The 22,717-nt window shown below is 44.0% G+C and overlaps 1 long non-coding RNA gene across 1 annotated transcript; it reads left to right on the top strand.

Annotated features, from left to right (window-relative positions):
* Positions 1-12,065: 12,065 nt before the first annotated feature.
* On the top strand, positions 12,066-21,258 carry LOC120981864. The gene is made up of 4 exons (XR_005774798.1): positions 12,066-12,197; positions 13,845-13,850; positions 16,423-16,424; positions 21,248-21,258. It is a non-coding gene; the product is annotated as an uncharacterized LOC120981864 (long non-coding RNA).
* Positions 21,259-22,717: the final 1,459 nt, after the last annotated feature.

Below are 22,717 nucleotides of genomic sequence, written 5' to 3'. Positions count from 1 at the left end.
CACGGCCTTTGTGACAGATTGCCCTTTCTGTACCCCTAATAATATAGTCTCCCACTACCAGCACCTGTCTGCCCTGCCCTGCTCTCCTGGTCCCCTGCTTACTGGAGCTGACATTCCCCTGACTGGCAGAGGAAGTGTCCGGCTGCAGCAGTGCTGTCCTTGAACCAACATCCCAGTGGCGTAGGGATCGCCATAGCAACCATAGCAGTGGCTATGGGGCCCTACGCCACTGGGGGCCCATCCGGACCGCATTCTGTTTTTATTTTTTTTATTTTTTTTATTAACACACACAGTCACACACACACTGACACTACACACAGGCAGCCAGGCCCGACCGCCCGCCCAGTGTAGTGGGCGGGGCGCGGGTGGTCCGCGGCTCGGGCCTGGCTGGGGAGAAGCCAAGGAGTCAGATCAGGACTGGAGCAGGCGGGGCGCACGGCCGCACGAGCAGCAGATGGGGTAGGCGGTGGAGGGGGCCGGAACGGGGGCGTACCTGAGGGACGGAGGCGAAGCCAGGCACCTGTGCAGCAGCGCAGGAAAAAATGTATGATTCCTCCTAGTAACTAGAGGGAGGAGGCGGACTCAGGCGGTGGAGGGGGCCGGGGGTGTACCTGGAGACTGGAGTGGAGGGACTAGGGAGGGAGTGGTCCCGCCGGCCGCAAAGTGAATTTAAGGAAGTGAGAACTTATGATTTCTGAGATAATCTAAATTCTTAAAGGGACTCTGTCACCACTTTCTAACCCCCCCTTTTAAAAGTATTGTTCTCTCCATGGCGCCCTTGTGATTACAAAGGTGTTGTTATAACATAAATTCGCCATCTCGTTTTGATAAAAATACCTTTTATCTAACCTGTCAATCTTGTGGATAAGGTGCCCAGGGCGTTTCTGAAGGTCTGAAGCTGCCGCCCGCCACCGCCGTTGGTGCCCAGCTCCTCCCCTGATCCTTTCAGCGCCGCCTGAATGTAAAGAAATCCGCCTCCGGCTCTCGCTCAGTGCCCCCTCCTCCTTTTCAAAGATCCCACGCGTGCGCACAGGCCTGTGCCTGATGAGCCCGTGCGGACATTTAGAATCAGCCTCATTGAGCGAAGTGCGCATGCGCGCACTTCGCTCAACCTCCTCATAAGATAAGCACTGCAGCCAGCCACTCAGAGCCTGCCAAGCGCTGTATGGAGCCGCAGGCTCTGAGTGGCTGGCTGCAGTGCTCGTCTGATGAGGAGGTTGAGCGAAGTGCGCGCATGCGCACTTCGCTCAATAAGGGTGATTCTAAATGTCCGCACGGGCGCATCAGGCACAGGCGTGTGCGCACGCGCGGGATCTTTGAAAAGGAGGAGGGGGCACTGAGCGAGAGCCGGAGGCGGATTTCTTTACATTCAGGCGGCGCTGAAAGGATCAGGGGAGGAGCTGGGCACCAACGGCGGCGGCGGCGGGCGGCAGCTTCAGACCTTCAGAAACGCCCTGGGCACCTTATCCACAAGATTGACAGGTTAGTTAAAAGGTATTTTTATCAAAACGAGACGGCGAATTTATGTTATAACAACACCTTTGTAATCACAAGGGCGCCATGGAGAGAACAATACTTTTAAAAGGGGGGGTTAGAAAGTGGTGACAGAGTCCCTTTAAGTTAATAAGAGCTGCCTGCAGAGTGGGGCCCCCAAGAGAAGCAAGGGGCGCCCTCCTTATCCTTGCAGGTCTGCAGGCAGCTCTTTTTAACTTCAGAATTCAGATCATCAGACTCTCACTAATTACTAATTACAGCACACACCCTGCGCCCTGGCCTGTAGTGTCCACCATCAGACAGGGGAGGGAAGAAACCCCAGAACTAGAGTGTGCCCCCCAACTTGGGGGGCACACTGACACTCTAGTTCTGGGGTTTCTTTTCTTCCCTACCCTGTCTGATGGTAGACATTACAGGGGTGTGTGTGCTGTAATTAGTGAGAGTCTGATGATCTGAAGTTATGGCTGTTCTAGGACTGCATACATCAGACAAGATGTGCACTGGACTGCGCTGTCAATAATGGTACACATACTATATGGTGATTACACAAAGAATGCGAAAAATACAATATAATGCAGTAATAAGAAACTGATTTACTGAAGTCCCTGAATCTGAAGTCACTTAATCTAAAGTTGCACACTTATACAAACACACACTTAAATCAAACACGCGATGCACAAATTTGCGTTATATGCCTGCTTATATAAATGGAGCTCTCAAAACCAGCCTGTTTTGTTTCCTCTAGGTTCAAAGGCTGTTAGCTGTTGCGTCAGTATTAGACACAGTAAAATATTTTGCCCTGTTCAAATGAGCAGTGGAGCCAAATTTATCATGGCGAATGCTTTCTGTTAGCTGTTGTGTTACATAGCGTAAGTATTAGGCCATGGTTAAATATTTTGCCCTGTTCAAATGAGAAGTGGAGTAAACTTTGAGGTTAGCAACCTCAATAATAGTCTCCCCAGACAGGTTCTGTCTCCTCAGAAGGCTCTCTCTCTCTGTTGCACACATTGAACACCTTATTTGTACTGACTAGGAACAGAATTATATGCCCCACATCCAACCTGCCCAGCAAAAATTACAGAAAAACAAAAACAAAGATAAAAACATCCTGCACAATATGATAAATAAATATGCAGATACCCATGGCTACATTTATGAAAAAAATCACAGAAAACAGATAATACACTAACACAACAGATGCAAGCATTATACAGTATATGGATTAGACTAAGCCCTCACTCTGATAAAATCTGAGACTCTCAGCCAATATATTTTGATCAAAACACATCTGTGCCCGCCTACCCATGCCAATGTGGTCTCAGTCAGGCAGGTCCTACTCTAAACCTACCTATGCCATTGGGCATCTACATTCAGGAGAGCAGACCCTGCACATATAGTGTGCTGCTCCTAGTCAACCTTTATGTGCACCCAGCAACCAATGAGAGAAGGAGCACGCACAGCTATATGTACCAACTAAACAAGGCAGTCTAAGGGATAGGAGGAGCAAAAGTCCACTGTGAGGAATATGGATTAATAGCCAGGAACCCAGCTAATGGAACAGGAAAGACCTCTCTGCAGGGGGTCTAGTCCATTCCCCAGTTCAATAAAATGTAGCAGACAGCATGGAACTGGCGATTTATAAGGAATTATGAATCGCCCGGCCATCACAGGCACAAAATGGATACATATTTGTGTCCCTGTGGCCACGATAAACAGGCCCGTGGTCATAGTCTGGCGGTGGGAAGTTAGGGAAGTTAGGGAAGGGAGATATACATATCTCCCCACAAAAACTAAATAACGGTACCATGCTTGGACTCTACTTGTAGCCGGCGGGTCTGTTGGTCCCAGAACCATCTCCCTGTGACCTTCTGGTCTGGAGCTATGAACCCTAAAGTGTTTTGTGGGTCGTTGAGGGGAGGGGGGGGGACCCTTCCCAGAGGCAGGAAGAGGAGGGGCCGGCTACAGTTTAAAAGGCTTGTGCCAGCAAGCGGGCGTGTCTTTTCTCTGAAGAAGGGTCACATCATGCCATGGGTTTAGAGGGACCTGCAACCTGCTGACATCACTGCCCTCCATGTGAATACAGCTAAGAACTCATCACAACCCAAAAGGACTCATCCATCTGGTAAACTGACTTTTGTTCTGCTTAACCCTGTTTGTACCATACCACCTGTATTTGTAACCTCAGACCACTGTATAGGTTCCTTGTGTGTATAGTGTTATTTCTAGTGAGCCCTTAAATATATAATTTATTCTTGTGCTGTCTTGTATCTCGATCACAAATCCCCACGTCCGTGTTTCGGCCTAGTTATACGCTACCGCGGGTTGGTTTCTTACCCTATATAATCCCGTTAGCGGACAGGGCTTATATCAAACAAGAAACTGGTGGCAGTCTTCCCGGGCTGAGAACACGCTGTTTCACTGGGGCAGTGAAAAGGCTCTCTCAGCTTGTTGCCTCTCTGTGCCCGTGTGGACAGGAGGAATCTGTGAAAACTGTACCAAGACTGACCTTACCCGCTCCTCCAGGAGGGAGTAACGTCATGGTAACCAGTGACCATACCGTATCTCGTGAGCTTGACGTAATTGATGTCAAGCGGGCACGAGGGGTGGTATTCGTCACATGCAACAAAATGCTACTCCTAGGATAAAATAGAAGTGCATTCACACTTGAAGGTGCCACTCCCTCAAGTGTATACTACAAACTGTGATTTTTTTTCCCACATCAAACCTGCCCATCATTCCATAGAAATCCAGGACCGTATGGTGGTGTCTGGTTTTTAAAGACAGCGCCCACTTGCTAGCACCATAGCAGCTAGTTTTCTCATGTTTTACAGCATGTCTGCAATCGCCGATAATGGTGATTGCATTTAACCTTTCAGATGCTGTGGTCAAACTTGAAAATATGGGAGCAGCGTGCTTCCGTACTGGTTACAGCCTCCCCCGGCTGAGATCAATGTTACACTATAGTGATAGGCAGGAGCTGATGCCCATCACCAATACAGGCCTGCAGGTGGCAGCACTGCACTGGAATATACTGAATGATGTATTCTGTAATGGATAAATATCCATTACAGCATACAATTGTCAATCTAACGACTGCTTGTTATAATCACCTAGGTTGACTTAAAATAATGTAAAAAATAGTTTTTCAAATTATATAAAAATAAAAAATATAAAAGTTCAAATCACCCCCTTTCTCCAAAATTTAAATAAACAGTAAAAAAAAAACATAGGCATCACTGCATCCAAAAATGTCTGTACTTGTAAAAACTAAAAATATTTATTCCATACAAAAAACAGCAAAACTGAAAAAAATCCTAAATGGTCAGTTCGCCATTGTTTGATCACTTTATCTCCCCAAAAAATGAATAAAAAGTGATCAAAAAGTCATACAAACCCCAAAATGTTATCACTGAAAAGTACAGATCGCCCCTCAAAAAATTAGTTCTCACTCAGGTCTATAGACACAAATATTAAAAATGTATTGGGGTCAGAATAGACACAATAACTTCATTAATTAATTTGTACTGTAAAAAAACATTTTCCGAACTCGGGTTCCAAGGTATAACTTCGGCTCATTAGAGCCAATACATTCTAATACTGTACGGTGCTCCTGCAGTACAGTATTACTCCGTACAGTATTACATCTCTACTTATCATCTCTACTTATTTCTGGATGTGCACTTTTTTCTATTGGTCTTTTTTGCTTATATTGTATGTTTGGGGCATGTTAGTTACACTAGATCTTCGGTGTGTCCTCCTTTTTACCTTTTACCTTGCTCAAATATATATCTATATATACATGCTAGAGTTTCAGAAATGTGGTAATGGGGCCACTAGAGGTGTTACGCATGGGAGATTTTGGCAAAACTTAAAAAGGGCCTGGTCTGCTGGAGTTGGAGGGAGGGAAGGGCAGGCTCCCAACTCCACCAATATCCACTTTTGTGATGGAGTTGATTAGGCTTATTAGGAGCCACCTGGAAGAGCTGAGGACTCAGTCTGGGAAGACAACAGTCATTTCCATGGCCTGTGGGAGCCACAGGACCAGACAGATGTATGGTATAAACTCTGATGCACTTGATATTTTGGAGGAACTTGGTGGTAGACCCAGGTCCTGATAGTTAGTGAAAACTAGGTAGTTAGTGGCCAGATGGCCTAGGATTTGTTTTGGATTTTGTACATACTGTTTAGCGTAGAAAAGAGATTAAAACTGGTTCAGGTCAGCTGTACCCGATCCAGTGTGTTGGAGTGACATTTTTGATGTGTGAGTCAACCATCTAGACCCAGAAGACAATGATCGTGTTAGCTACGGGACCCCCTATTTCTCACAATACGTACATTAAAATATAACAACTAATAAGTCATATGACTATAGAATGCAACTAAAATATAGCTGACATTTTATTTAACTCTTGAACTATTACTGTATACCTTAGTTATATTCTTGGCAGCTTAATATGCGTGTCAATATTTCATAAAATGATTTTTGAATTATTCAAATTGCAATAAATAATTACAATGTACAGCAAATGAGCATCTAATGTTCATGCTAACCTATATAAAAATGTCACAAGTTGTCATTAGCAGCATGCTGTACACACAATTTAATGAGCATGAGCTCAACAGTAAACTCTAGTGACCAATGATGCTCTAGTCTGAAGTCTCTGAAGATATGAGTAAATAGATATGCCACTTAAAGGTGTTATCCCACAAAAGGTATTTATCAAGTATTCACAGGATATGTGCTAAATGTCAGATTACATGAGTCCCAACCACTGGGGCCCCCAGCAATCCCAAGAACAGAGAGTACGGAGTACCTTCTCTGAATTATGCAGTAGGTGTGAGTGCCGATCCACTGCTCCATTCAACGGGACTGATGAGCGCTGACATACCTATTAAAGGGATTGGAGTGGTGGACTGACTTCTGTGATATAGCGCCATTTAGAGAGGGGACTCCCCATTCTCAGGATCATAGGGAGTCCCAGTCATCAGACATTTATCACTTATTCACTTTTAGAGAGTTTATAGTTTGATGGATACAGATTTATTTTACATCAAAGGTTCAGGACAGTTGTGATTACAAATCTCCACTACACTGAAGTAAATGTATCAGGTGTGTCCCACACACATTTAGTAGGCTTCTGGTATGCGCTTGTTATTAAAGATGTGTAATACTCCCTCTAGATTTACTACAATCCCATATTCATCCTCAAGTTCAGGAGCCCTCTGGAGTGTGGTCAATGCTAGCTAACGTCTCTGTGAAAGAGATCTCTCTGAGTGATGACACACTGGAATGGGACAAAGTATTAAACGTACCCAGAGTATTAACAGCACCTTTTTTGCATCTTCCCGACTTTCGCAGAGATGTGAGAAAGCTCACACTGCCTTGTATTTCCCCCTCTACACCCACCTGGCCAGAAAAGCAAATTTTCATAGAACAGCTTCCCAAACGCCTATTATCTCATTCTTATAAGTCACTCCTATCCGCTGTGCTACCTCGGCTATACCTCCTAGCGGCCTGGGAGACAACTCGGGATCACCCTTTCAGACCCTGAAAAGGCTTTCATTTTGTCACATTTACATGGGTTCAATAGGTGCATTAAGATACAAGAGAACTCATACAAGTTACTGACTAGGTGATATAAGACCCCAGAATTCCTCCATAGGTTGAATGCTAATATATCTGATTCGTGCTGGAGGTGTGGTGCCGGAGTTGGTTCCCTGTCTCACATTTGGTGGACTTGTCCACGTATCCAACCATTTTTGTCGGAAGTGGGGAAAGTAATAAACCAAATTTGCCCCGCAAACCTTACCTTAGTCCCCAAACTGGTCTTACTTTGGTGTCCAAATGCAAACTTCACCCCAACCAACCATAACTTAGCCACTATGCTCATTACAGCTGCTCGGTTACGAATACCATATCTGTGGAAGAGCAACTCAGCACCCATTTTATAGGCCTGGGTAGACAAGGTAAACCAATTATTCCGCTTCAAGGAACTAGCACACTGGGAGACGCATACCCAATCAAAATTTCTGAAGACTTGGAACCCGTGGAAGACATATAGAGGCTTCGGCCCATAACTTACATAATTCCACGATCTTTAGAACCACCAATGCTTGTCTGCCTGCCGACCCAGCTGACATAGTTGGGGCCCTGCAACCCCATAGGCACCTACCATGCCCCGCTATGGGCCTCTTCGTGACCAGGGGCCTAACTAGAAGTGACTGGGCCCCACAGCAAATATTTGTAAGGGCCCCCCCGCACGCTTCGCACCTCCCTCCTCCTGTGTAAACCCCACTCCTTTGGCACAGTGTAGAGGTATACTGTATATTGTGGGGCACAGTGTATGCTATATGTGTATAACATAAACATATTTCATATGAAAATTTACAATTACTTGGCTTGGCCCTTGGGATCTCGGACACCACTTCAACACTTTGGCCAAGGGCTCGGTGGAGCTGATGTTGTGTTTTATCCTGATGAGAAAGACTTCATAATAAGGATTTGGAGAAGGGGCAGAGGAATAGCAGAGCAGGGAGAGGATGGTGCTGCTACCATGGGGGAGTAATAAAGGCCACCATAATGCCCCCCCAGTAGAAATAATTCTCCTTATAATGTGAGTGCAAAAATACCCCCTTGTAATGTCCCCAGTTGAGCAAATGTCCCCATAGTGCCCCCATAGTGCCCCCATAATGTCCCAGTATAAAATACCCCTATATAGTGCCCCCAGTAAATTCCCCCATAGTGCTCCTCTCCCCCTTTCCTGCTAGTGCCCCCCATAATGTACCAGTATAAAATGCCCCATATATAGTGCCCCAGTAGATGCCCCTCAGTGTCCGGCCTCTGATAGGCTGCCGGCCTAGTGTCCCCCATAATGCCCCCCAATAATGTGCCAGTAAGTGTCCCCATAGATGCCCCCCCATCATGTGCCAGTATCAAGTGCCTCTCTCCCCCCCCCCACATGTCCTAGTATCATAGTGCCATCTCCCCCCCCCAATGTGCCAGTATCAGGTGCCTCTCTCCTTCCCACCCCCCATGTGCCAGTATCATAGTGCCAAACCCCCCCATGTGCCAGTATCAAGTGCCTCTCTCTTCCCCCCCATGTCCCAGTATCATAGTGCCATCTTCCCCCACCAAAAAAAGTGGCAGTATCAAGTGCCTCTCCCCCCCATGTGCCAGTATCATAGTGCCAAACTCACCCATGTGCCAGTATCAAGTGCCAACCCCCCCCCCCCCCCCCACATGCCAGTATCAGGTGCCTCTCTCCCCCCCATGTGCCAGTATCAAGTGCCTCTCTCTTCCCCCCCCATGTCCCAGTATCATAGTGCCATCTCCCCCCCCAAAAAAAGTGCCAGTATCAAGTGCCTCTCCCCCCCCACCCATGTGCCAGTATCAAGTGCCAAACCCCCCCTCCCACATGCCAGTATCAAGTGCCTCTCCCCTCCCCCCCATGTCCTAGTATCATAGTGCCGCCACCCCCCCCCCAAAAAAAAAAAGTGCCAGTATCAAGTGCCTCTCTCCCCCCCCCCCCCCATGTGCCAGTATCAGGTGCCAACCTCTCCCCCCCCATGTGCCAGTATCAGGTGCCTCTCTCCCCCCCATGTGCCAGTATCAGGTGCCAACCCCCCCCCCCCATGTGCCAGTATCAGGTGCCAACCCCCCTCCCCATGTGCCAGTATCAAGTGCCTCCCGCTCCCCCCATGGCAGTAACAGGGTATTAAAAAAAATATATAATAATAATAATAAACACTTATACACAATAAACACAGTATCAGGTGCCTCTCTCCCCTCCCCATGTGCCAGTATCAGGTGCCAACCCCCCTCCCCCCTCCAACCCCCCTGTCATAAGAAATGTATTTGGGATGGGAGGGTTTAGGAGGGCCTATTACTTCATGAATGTTGAATTGAAGAAGGTAAACCTATGTAGTAATTGTTGTAATGAGAAGTGTCTGGTGTATCTGGTCCATGGCCCGACTAGGTCACGAACAGTGGTGTAACTACCGGGAAAGCAAGGGAAGCGGCTGCTTCGGGGCCCGGGCTGCCAGGGGGCCCAGCAGCGTGTGTTACAGTTTATTTTCAAGTTTGTTAAATATGATCGATTCTTGTCTTAATGTTCAGGGCCCCTTCACAGCAGCAGCAGCGGCGGCGGACCAGGCCCCCTCACTAATGTGATCTTAATCTTACTGTCTCCTGAAGTCTCCTGATGTGTCTGGGATTCGAACCCACAACCTTCATGTATCAGAGGCAAATAATTTACCCACACAGCCATAAGGGCTGCATTGCCACTGATTGCAAAAATATGCGATTGCCCCAGCACACCCAGCTCTGCTACATCTAATTCCCGACTGTTACTGCCATGGGGGGAGCGGGAGGCACTTGATACTGGCACATGGGGGGAGGGGGGTTGGGACCTGATACTGGCACATGGGGGGAGGGGGGTTAATGTCAGCGATGCAGCCTCTCCCTGTGTCCCGCGCTGTATGTCCATATATGGAGTCAGTGCTTGTATTTCAGAAAAGTTTCCGCTGGGATTCGAACCCACGACCTTCTGTATCAGAGGCAAAGCACTTACCCACACAGCCATAAGAGCTGCCTTGCCAATGTCTGAAAAAATATGAGACTTCTACTGTTATAGCTGGCTAAGTGTACGTCTATACACATGACAGCTGCCCCAACACACCCAGCACTGCTATATCTCTATATGACAGCTGTCCCAGCACACTCAGCTCTGCTATATCTCTATATATGATAGCTTCCCCAGCACACCCAGCTCTGCTACATCTATATATCTCTAAGTATTGCTATACAGTAGATAGATATATAGAGATATAGCAAAGCTGAGTGTGCTGGGGCAGCTGTCATGTGTATAGATGTAGCAGAGCTGGGTGTGTTTGGGCAGCTGTCATGTGTATAGATGTAGCAGAGCTGGGTGTGCTGGGGCAGTCTCATATTTTTTCAATCAGTGGCAATGCAGCCCTTATGGCTGTGTGGGTAAATGATTTGCCTCTGATACATGAAGGTTGTGGGTTCGAATCCCAGACACATCAGGAGACTTCAGGAGACAGTAAGATTAAGATCACATTAGCGAGGGGGCCTGGTCCGCCGCCGCTGCTGCTGTGAAGGGGCCCTGAACATTAAGACAAGAATCGATCATATTTAACTAACTTGAAAATAAACTGTCACACACGCTGCCGGGGCGCCGGGCCCCCTGGCAGCCCGGGCCCCGAAGCAGCCGCTTCCCCTGCTTCCCCGGTAGTTACGCCACTGTTCGTGACCTAGTCGGGCCATGGACCAGATACACCAGACACTTCTCATTACAACAATTACTACATAGGTTTACCTTCTTCAATTCAACATTCATGAAGTAATAGGCCCTCCTAAACCCTCCCACCCCAAATACATTTCTTATGACAAACCCCTTATTCTCTTCTCTCCTGCTTTTCATGACCACTTACTTGGTCACTTCTATAATTTAGTCACCACATCTGCTCTGCTCCCCATTCTTACAACTATGAAGAGCACTTATATGTGGGACTAGTATCTATATTCCTGCTATGGGATCAGAAGCCTGTATGTGACATGTCATCATATCTGTTATGTACCCATGTTATCTTGCTGACCAAGTATGCTTTTAAACTTTTATTATTGCTTTTATTATTGTTTGTATATTTCTATTTCTTCTCAATAAAAAGAGAATTCAAAAAAAAAAAAGATGTATAATACTGTGCTTTTAGATTGCTGTGAGCCTAAACTGCCTCTCCGTATGCCCTAGACTTCATATACAATGCAGAGGTTTTATTTTCCTTCTCATGGCTCCACGTGAAATTAATGGTATGTTTCTTCCATGTTATGTTTTATTCAGGGAATAATTTTGCTGCAATTTTCTAGGGAGGTCTGTGTTGGACCCAGTCATCTTGACCTCGAACAAGAAACTTGAAAGCCTAAGGGGGATCCCAGGAAGCTCAACTAAACACACGATTTCAGAATTTTCCAGAATCCTGTTGGCTATTCAGTTGTCATATGATTCTGATAAGTTGTTAGTCAGAGCCTTCTTAGGTTGAGGACTACCTGGGAATTTAATTAATGCAGAAAGGGCTCTTTACAGGGACCGAGAATCCTCCAGATAATCGCTAATGAGTGTTCATAGGAATTCTTGTTAGCGATTATCTGGAGGTGTAAAGGTGATGACGATTACCTGATGAAAGAGCAAAAGGCTAGTGTTCAGCTAGTGTTGAGAAAATCAAAGCATTAAAGCTAACCAGCCCCTGTGATGTCACAGCCCTTTAAAATCCAGCACGGTCTCTGCCATTTCACTGTGAGCTGAAGATAGGGAGAGATGTGAAAATCGCTAGGGACAGTGTTGATAAAAGCTTTTAATTGTGGAATATTGGATAGGGAGAGTGCAGGGACAGCGTAGGAAGATTTTAAGGAGAGTTTTTACACAATGTAGTGAGAGCATAGGGAGTGCATAGAAAGACTGCAAGGACAGTGCAGAGACAGTGCAGGGAGATCAAAGGGAGAGTTTGTGCAGACTATAGGGAGAGCATAGAGAGACTGCAGGGATGGTAAGTTTGCATCAATCCCTGTATAGGGCACAGAGCTATGTAATGGAACAGTGTCCTCCTTGTTTAATACATCAGCAATTCTATTATGCCTTGATTCTCAAATTGGGGTGAATAAGCTGTCTAGTTCAACTGTTATTGGGGTACCCCCCTGCCTGCCACAGTAACTGTTTCACTACCAGAAAGGACTAGCAATGCACATTGCTGCAATATATGCCTCATTCACACATCAGTGATTTCCATCAGTGATTGTGAGCCAAAACCAGGTGTGGCTCTAAACACAGAACAGAAGCAGCTCTTTTCGTGGAGGCTCCAATCCTAGTTTTGGCTCACAATCACTGATGGAAATCGCTGAACAAAACACTGAAGTGTGAATAAGGCTTAGTCCTCTTTCACACAAGCGATTTTTCCATCCGCATGCCATGCGTGAAGCAAACACTGAATCCTAACCCATTCATTTGAATGGGTCTGTGCACATGACCGTTGTTTTTCATGCATCATTTTTGCATTCAGGAGAATGAGGCTTGCGTGAAAAACTGATTGCATCCGGATACAATGCATTTTTCACTGATGGTTGCTAGTATGGGCAGCACGGTGGCTCAGTGGTTAGCACTAGTGCCTTGCAGCGCTGGGGTCCTAGGTTTGAATCCAACCAAGAACAACCTCTGCATGGAGATAGTATATTCTCCCCGTGTTTGTATGGGTTTTACTCTGGTTTCCTCCCACACTCCAAAGACATACTGATAGGGACCTTAGATTGTGAGCCCCATTGGGGACAGTTGGATCATAATGTCTGTAAAGCGCTGCGGAATATAGTAGTGCAATAAGTGCATAAAATAAATAAATAGAAGTTTGTAATCCTTCAGGTTTTTTTCACGCATGTGAAAAACACATCAAAAACTGATTGCAACTGAGTGGAAAAAACGGAAACACTGAACACAATCGCAGACAAAACTGACTGAACTTGCGTGAAAAATCATCATTTTTTTCCCGAACAGATACTGACACATTCCATATCGTTCGTGTGAAGGAGGCTTTATGCTCACTGTTTGCATCAGTCCTCAAATTCAATGTCTGCCCCCACAGTAGTTAGGCTCCATTCAGACGTCCGTGTGTGTTTTGAGGATCCACGGTTCCGCAAAACATATACACCAGCAATGTTTGTTCCACATTTTGTGGACCGCACATCACCAGAACTAAATAGAAAATGCCTATTCTTGTCCGCAATTGCGGACAAGAATAGGACATGTTCTATTTTTTTGGGATCGGAAGTGCGGACCTGGAAGTGCGGACGTGTGAATGGAGCCTTATTCCTGAGTCTCTTCATGATTTTGCAGCTGAAAAGGAGTGTGGGACTATGACTGCCTTACTGACATCATCAATAGTCCTTGCTTCCTTAAAGGGATTCTGTCATGAGATTTGAGCCCTATAAGCTAAACATATGGCCAGGTCCGTACTAATAACATGAATCCTAAACTGCCCTTATTAAACCTGCTTGTGGCTCCCAAAAAACAGGTTTTTATAAGCTGTCACTCACCTACCTAAGGTGCCCAAGGAGTTTTACGTTAACCCAGGGTGCCCGCCCGCACCCCTCGCCGTCTGGTGCCCAGCGCCGCCTTCCTCACCTCAACCCCGCCTCCGCAATCCTCCCGTCCCTCTGCTAGATCCGGCGCCTGCGCACTAGGCTCAGCCTGATGCGCCGCGGACTCCTGGCAGCGGCTTCGTTGAGCGAAGTGCGCATGCGCCGGCCTGATTCGCATGCGCACTTCGCTCAACGAAGCCGCTGCCAGGAGTCCGTGGCACATCAGGCTGAGCCTAGTGCGCAGGCGCCGGATCTAGCAGAGGGACGGGAGGATTGTGGAGGCATAAAACGTGATGTGAACCCCGCCTTAGACAAGTCAGGAAAAGTGACAAGTTAATCTTAAAGGGGTTCTCCGGGAATTAAGAAAATGGAAATACTTAACCACTTCCCATCTGGGCCCTTTGCCCCCTTCCTGACCAGGCCAAATTTTGCAAAACGGACATATCTCACTTTATGTGGTAATAACTTTGGAACGCCTTTATTTATCCAAGTCATTCAGAGATTGTTTTCTCGTGACACATTGTACTTCATGATAGTCATAAATTTGAGTCAAAATATTTCACCTTTATTTATGAAAAAATCCCAAATTTACCCAAAAATTTTAAAAAATCGCAATTTTCTAAATTTCAATTTCTCTGCTTTTAAAACAGAAAGTGATACCTCATAAAATATTTATTATTTAACATTCCCCATATGTCTACTTTATGTTGGCATCATTTTGGAAATGTCATTTTATTTTTTTAGGACGTTAGAAGGCTTAGAAGTTTAGAAGCAATTCTTCAAATTTTTAAGAAAATTGCCAAAACCCACTTTATAAGGACCAGTTCAGGTCTGAAGTCACTTTGTGGGGCCTACATAGTGGATACCCCCATAAATGACCCCATTGTAGAAACTACACCCCTCAAGGTATTCAAAACCGATTTTACAAACTTTGTTAACCCTTTAGGCGTTCCACAAGAATTAAAGGAAAATGGAGATCAAATTTTTAAATTTCACTTTTTTGGCAGATTTTCCATTTTAATCAATTTCTTTCTCTAACACATCGATGGTTAACAGCCAAACAAAACTCAATATTTATTACCCAGATTCTGCGGTTTACAGAAACACCCCACATGTGGTCGTAAACTGCTGTATGGGCACACGGCAGGGCGCAGAAGGAAAGGAACTCCACATGGTTTTTAGATGCCATGTCCCATTTGAAGCCCCCTGATGCACCCTTACAGTAGAAACTCCCAAGAAGTGACCCCATTTTGGAAACTAGGGGATAAGGTGCCAGTTTTATTAGTACTATTTTTGGGTACATATGATTTTTTGATCATTCAATATAACACTTTATGGGGCAAGGTGACCAAAAAATTGGTTGTTTTAGCACAGTTTCTATTTATTTATTTTTACAGCGTTCACCTTAGGGGTTCAGTCAAGTGACATTTTTATAGAGCAGATTGTTACGGACGTGGCGATACCTAATATGTATACTTTTTCTCATTTATTAAAGTTTTACACAATAATAGCATTTTTGAAACCAAAAAATTATGTTTTAATGTGTCCATGTTCTGAGAGCTATAGTTTTTTTATTTTTTGAGAGATTTTCTTATGTAGGGGCTCATTTTTTGCGGGATGAGGTGACGGTTTTATTGGTACCATTTTGTGGGACATACGCGTTTTTGATCACTTGGTGTTGCACCTTTTGTGATGCAAGGTGACAAAAATTGCTTGTTTTGACACAGTTTTTTTTTTTTTTTTTTTACGGTGTTCACCCGAGGGGTTAGGTCATGTGATATTTTTATAGAGCTGGTTTTTACGGACGCGGCAATACCTAATATGTATACTTTTTTTTATTTGTTTCACTTTAACACAATAATAGCATTTTTGAAACCAAAAAAATTATGTTTTAGTGTCTCCATGTTCTAAGAGCTATAGTTTTTTTATTTTTTGAGAGATTTTCTTATGTAGGGGCTCATTTTTTGCGAGATGAGGTGACGGTTTTATTGGTACCATTTTGTGGGACATACACGTTTTTGATCACTTGGTGTTGCACCTTTTGTGATGCAAGGTGACAAAAATTGCTTGTTTTGACAGTTTTTTTTATTTATTTTTTACGGTGTTCATCCGAGGGGTTAGGTCATGTGATATTTTTATAGAGCTGGTTTGCCGGACGCGGCAATACTAAATATGTCTATTTTACTTTATTTTTTCTATTTTAATTTTTTTTTTTTTATTCCTAACTTGGGCACTTTTTTTTTTTTTACATGTGAAACTTTATTTTATTTTATTTTTTCAACCCTTTATTTTTTTTATTTTTTTTTACACTTTTCGTCCCCCATAAGGTCATACAAGACCTCTGGGGGACATTTGCTTCACTTTTTCTTTTTTTTTTCACAGTTGATTTCTCCTGTAACTGGGGCTGAGATAGTAGCCCCAGTTACAGTGGAAATGCACCCCTATAGAGGCTGTACAGCAGCAATCCTGCGCTGTACAGCCTCACAGCAGGGCTGATCGAGGTCTCTGAGAGACCTCACACAGCTCCTGCACACTCCGGTCACGGCGGTCACATGACCGCCGGGCCGGAACAGGAAGCGCACAGCGCTTCCTGCTCTGCAGACACAGCGCTCGGTGAGCGCTGTGTCTGCAGCGATCGTGAAGGCAGGGACACCTGGGCACTGTCCCTGCCTTGTCTTAGGGTTGCCCTGCTGTCACTGACAGCGGGCAACCCGATCAGCAGCTGCACGATTAGCGTGCAGCTGCTATTTCTGACAGGACGTTTTAAAACGTGCTGTCAGAAATAGACGTCCACCCATAGGACGTTTATATCCTATGGGCGGACGTGAGGCGGTTAAATTACTTTATTATAAATATATTCCCAAATACCTTACATTAGTTAATGGCTTGTTTTGTCTAGGGAGCAATAATTAGGAGAAACAAAATTGCTGCTGTCCTATTAGTGCACACAAAGCCTGTCCTAATCACACAGGATGACAAGTTACTTCACAAAACTGAGGTGAAGAGCTCCCTCATCTTCCTCTCCAATCTGTCAGGGATTATGATCCTGAAAACAGATGAGAAGATCTTCAGAGAGGACGGACAGGACAGGCTGTGGTAATGGAGACTGCATACAAGTGTTGCTGCTCATCAGCCACATCTACTCATGAACTCCATTCCTACAGAGATTCAGCTGACGACCATATTATACTGTATTCAGGATGATAATCCCTGACAAGAAGAGCACAGAGGAGGATAAGGCAGCTCTTTACCTCAGTGTTGTAAAGTAACTTGTCCTCCTGTGTTATTAGGACAGGTTTTGTGTGCACTAATAGGACAGTGGCCATTTTGTTTTTCCTAAAGATTGCTCCCCAGACAAAACAAGCCATTATAACTAATGTAAGGTATTTGGGAATATATTCCTAATGAAGTAATATTTAAGTATTTTCATTTTCTTAATTCCCGGAGAACTTCTTTTAACCACTTCAAGACTGAGCTAGTTTTAACCTTCCTGACCAGGCATATTTTTCCAAATCTGATCAATCACTTTATGTGGTAATAACTTTGCAATGCTTTTACTTTTCTACAGTTGAAACCAGAAGTTTACATACACTATATAAAAAGACACATATGCATGTTTTTCTCAATATCTGACATGAAATCAGAATAAACCTTTCCTGTTTTTGGTCAATTCGGATTACAATAATTATTATTGTTTGCCAAATGTCAGAATAATGAGAGAGAGAGAATGTTTAAGGCATTTTTATTTGTTTCTGCAAAGTCAAAAGTTTACATACATTTCATTAATATTTGGTACCATCGCCCTTAAACTCTTTGACTTGGGTCAAACGTTTTGGATATCCTTCCACAAGCTTCTCACAATAGTTGGTCGGAATTTGGGCCCATTCCTCCTTACAAAACTGGTGTAACTGAGCCATGTTTGTTGGTCGCCTTGCTCTCACCTGCCTTTTCAGATTTGCCCATAAATTTTCAATAGGATTAAGATCAGGGCTTTGTGATGGCCACTCCAAAACATTGACTTTGTTATCCTTAAGTCACTTTGTAACCAGTTTGGCAGTATGCTTTGGGTCATTGTCCGCTTGGAAGACCAATTTCTGCCCAAACTTTAACTTCCTGTCTGATGTCTTGAGATGTTGCTTCAGAATTTCCACATAATCTTCTTTCCTCATGATGTCATCTATTTTGTGAAGTGCACCAGTCCCTTCTGCAGCAAAACAACCCCCAACATGATGCTGCCAACCCCGTGTTTCACAGTTCGGATGGTGTTCTTTGGCTTCCAAGCTTCTCCCTTTTTCCTCTAAAAGTACCGATGGTCATTATGGCCAAAAAGTTCAATTTTAGTTTCGTCAGACCACAGGACATGTCTCCAAAAATGTAGGTCTTTTTGACACAATCATACCAGCTTCCGCCATCATCTTCACAAGGTATTTTGCTTTTGTTCTTGGGTTAATATGCACATGTTGGACTAAAGCACGTTCATCTCTGGGACACAGAACCCATCTCCTGTCTGAGCGGTATGATGGCTGGATATTCCCATCTTGTTTGTACTTGCGTATAACTGTTTGTACAGATGAACGAGGCACCTTCAGGTATCTTGAAATTGCACCCAAGGTTGAGCCAGACTTGTTCAAGTCCACAATTCTCTTCCTGATATCTTGGCTGATTTCTATAGACTTTCCCATGATGCTACACAAAGAAGCAGTATGTTTCAGGTGTGCATTTAAATACATCCACAGGTGTGTCTCTAATTAACTCAGATGCTGCCAAGAAACCTAACCGAAGCTTCCAAACACATGACATCATCATATGGGCAGTCCAGAATTGTTTAAAGGCATAGTAATCTTAGTGTATGTAAACTTTTGACATTGCAGAAAGTAATAAAAATGCCTTAAAACATTCTCTCTCTCATTATCCTGGCATTTGGCAAATAATAATAATTATGGTAATCCTAATTGACCAAAAACAGGAAAGGTTTATTCAGATTTCATATCAGATATTGAGAAAAACATGAATATGTGTCTTTTTATATAGTGTATGTAAACTTCTGCTTTCAACTGTATCTTGTGACACAGTATACTACCAGTATATTTGGGACAATATATTTTACCTTTATTTATAAAAAATTTAAAATTACAAAAATTTTGGAAAAAGAAAAAGATAACTACATTTTCAATGGATATCAATGGCTTTTGTCATGAGATAACCAATATAACACTGTGCCATGTGTTATCAGAGCCAATTTTAGCTCGGCTACATCTGTACCTCACAAAATAGTTAATTAACATTCACCATATGGAAAACAATAAGACCAGGCACTCAAATATGGAATCAAAATGAGATAACTATTTAATGGAGATTATATTCCCTAAAATGGCAGTGTATAGAATAGATAAAATCCATACATATACATAATAGCAGCATAAAATAAATTTCATATACACAACAGCATATAAATAAATCGCATTAATAGCAGCAATAGGTACAGCATATTTCGGGGTCATTCAAACAACCCCGAAACGCGCATGGTTTATACCTTGCACCGGCATGCTGGGACAGTAGTTTCCCTGGACTTTAAAGTTGAACGGCTGTGTTAAAGACTGGCAATTACTGGAGGAACCTTCGCCTAAAAAGCTCCGATCATACGAAGCTTAAATAAGCCACGTGAGCGGATATCCAGTTGGCGTTTGGTTCACTGTGAACATTCTAAGTCCCTGTAAGGACAAGTCCACCTGGCTGGACTTAGGTAAAATTGATACAGTTGCGTTAATAGGTGGGACGCCACCTCGATATATCATGGCACTGTGTCTTTATGGCTTCCTGAGTTCTTGCGATATCTGCTAATGCTCTGTTAGGGCTCTTTCACACTTGCGTTCTTTTCTTCCGGCATAGAGTTCCGTCGTCGGGGCTCTATGCCGGAAGAATCCTGATCAGGATTATCCCCATGCATTCTGAATGGAGAGAAATCCATTCAGGATGCATCAGGATGTCTTCAGTTCCGGACCGAAACGTTTTTTGGCCGGAGAAAATACCGCAGCATGCTGCGCTTTTTACTCCGGCCAAAAATCCTGAACACTTGCCGCAAGGCCGGATCCGGAATTAATGCCCATTGAAAGGCATTAATCCGGATCCGGCCTTAAGCTAAACGTCGTTTCGGGGCATTGCCGGATCCGACGTTTAGCTTTTTCTGAATGGTTACCATGGCTCCCAGGACGCTAAAGTCCTGGCAGCCATGGTAAAGTGTAGTGGGGAGCGGGGGAGCAGTATACTTACCGTCCGTGTGTGACATCAGGGCGCCCCACGCGCATGGATGACGTGATCACATGGATCACGTCACCCATGCGCATGGGGCGCTCTGACGTCATTCTGGAGCGCCCCGGAAGCCGCACGGACTGTAAGTATACTGCTCCCCCGCTCCCCACTACTACTATGGCAACCAGGACTTTAATAGCTTCCTGTGTGCCATAGTAACACTGAACGCATTTTGAAGACGGATCCGTCTTCAAATGCTTTCAGTTCACTTGCGTTTTTCCGGATCCGGCGTGTAATTCCGGCAAATGGAGTACACGCCGGATCCGGACAACGCAAGTGTGAAAGAGCCCTTAACTCTTAGTAGGAGCGACATATGGGACTGATCACCCTATTGAAGTCGAATGCGATTATTGGAAAGAGTGATATCCACCAAACATACGAATTACGGTTTTCCATATTTGCACCTTTGATGGTTATTGAATGATTGCGGTCTCATATGCTGTACCTATTGCTGCTATTAAAGTGATTTATTTATATGCTGTTGTGTATATGCGATTTACGGTATTTTATGCTGCTATATGTGGTCGTAAACTACTGTACGGGCACACGGCAGGGCGCAGAAGGAAAGGAATGCCATACGGTTTTTGGAAGGCAGATTTTGCTGGACTGGTTTTTTTGACACCATGTCCCATTTGAAGCCCCCCTGATGCACCCCTACAGTAGAAACTCCAAAAAAATGTCCCCATTTTAGAAAATACGGGATAGGGTGGCAGTATTGTTGGTACTAGTTTAGGGTACATATGATTTTTGGTTGCTCTGTATTACACTTTTTGTGAGGCAAGATAACAAGAAATAACTGTTTTGGCACAGTTTTTATTTTTTGTTATTTACAACATTCATCTGACAGGTTAGATCATGTGATATTTTTATAGACCAGGTTGTCACGGATGCGGGGATACCTAATATGTATACTTTTTTTATATATATGTAAGTTTTACACAATGATTTCTTTTTTGAAGCAAAAAAAATCATGTTTTAGTGTTTCCATAGTCTGAGAGCCATATTTTTGTCAGTTTTTGGGCGATTACCTTTCGGTAGGGTATGATTTTTGCGGGATCAGATGACGGTTTTATTGGCACTATTTTGGGGTGCGTGTGACTTTTTGATCGCTTGCTATTACACTTTTTGTGATGTAAGGTGACAAAAAATTGATAATTTAGCACAGTTGTTATTTTAATTTTTTTACGGTGTTCATCTGAAAGGTTAGGTCATGTGATATTTTTATAGAGCCGGTCGATACGAACGCGGCGATACCAAATATGTATACTTTTTTTTATTTATGTAAGTTTCACACAATAACAGCTTTTTTAAAACAAAAAAAAATGATGTTTTAGTGTCTCCATATTCTGAGCCATAGTTTTTTTTATTTTTTTGTCTCAGGTAGGGGCTCATTTTTTGCGGGATGAGGTGACTGTTAGATTGGTACTATTTTGGTGGGCAAACGCCTTTTTGATCGCTTGCTGTTGTACTTTTTGTGATGTAAGGTGACAAAAAAATGGTTTATTTAGCACAGTTTTTTTATTAATTTTTTACGGTGTTCATCTGAGGGGTTAGGTCATGTGATATGTTTATAGAGCCGGTCGATATGGACGTGGCGATACCTAATATGTATACTTTTTTTTTTTCCCTATTTTTTACCATTTTTTTTTTACTTTATTTGGGGAAAATTACGTTTTTGTTTATTTTTACTTGAAACTTTTAATTTTTTGGGGGGGGGGAAACTTTATTTTTTCAACTTTTTTTTTTCACTTTATTTTTTGTCCCACTTTGGGACTTGAACTTTTGGGGGTCTAATCCTTTACAATGCATTCCAATACTTCTGTATTGGAATGCATTGGCTGTATGAGTAATACTGTGAGTATTACTCATACAGCTTCCGGCCTGTGAGATCCAGGGGGCTGGATCTCACAGGCTCTTCACCGGAAGGCAGCGCGATGCCTTCCTTAGGCATCGCGCTGCCTTCCATGCCATCGGGTCCCCCACACAGCCCCATGGGGACCCGATGGCACCGCCGACTACCGCCGCCCGCACAATAAAAAGCCGCAAACCGCAGGTCTGAATTGACACAGAGGGGTCACGGGACCCCCCCCCCCGCGCATTTAGCCGTGGTGCCTGCTCAATGATATGAGCAGGCACCATGTTCCAATCACCGCCCGCTGGGCGGCGGTGATCGGAACAACACATGACGTACCAGTACGTCATGGGCGCGTCCCTAAGGGGTTAAAGGACCAATTCAGTTATGAAATGACTTTGAGGGTCTTACATAATAGAAGCCACCCATTGTAGAACCTACACCCCTAAAATTATTCAAAACTGATTTTACAGACTGTGTATAATTCTGTGTTCCACAAGAATTAAAGGAAAATGGAGATGAAATTACAAAATTCTAATTTTTTTTTTGCAGATTTTCTATTTTAATACACACAGCAAGACTTATCAGAAAAACAAACCTCAATATTCATTGCACTGATTCTGCAGTTAAGGGTTCATGCACACAAATGTATTTTTCGCCCGCATCCGATCCGCATTTTTTTGCGGGTCGGATGCGGACCCTTTCATCTGCATCCGAATGTTCGTTCCACGGCCCCTTAAAAAATAGAACATGTCCTATTCTTGTCCATTCTATGGAAAAGTATAGGGCAGGATGTTCCGTTCCACAAAATGTGGAACACACATAGCAAGTATCCATGTTTTGCAGACCGCAAAACATGCAACGGTCATGTGCATGAGCCCTAACAGAAACATCCCGAATGTGATTGTCAACTGCTGTAA

This window comes from Bufo bufo, chromosome 11 (assembly GCF_905171765.1).
Source record: "Bufo bufo chromosome 11, aBufBuf1.1, whole genome shotgun sequence".
NCBI classification, from domain to species: domain Eukaryota; kingdom Metazoa; phylum Chordata; class Amphibia; order Anura; family Bufonidae; genus Bufo; species Bufo bufo.
This window is presented reverse-complemented; position numbering and strand designations above follow the sequence as displayed.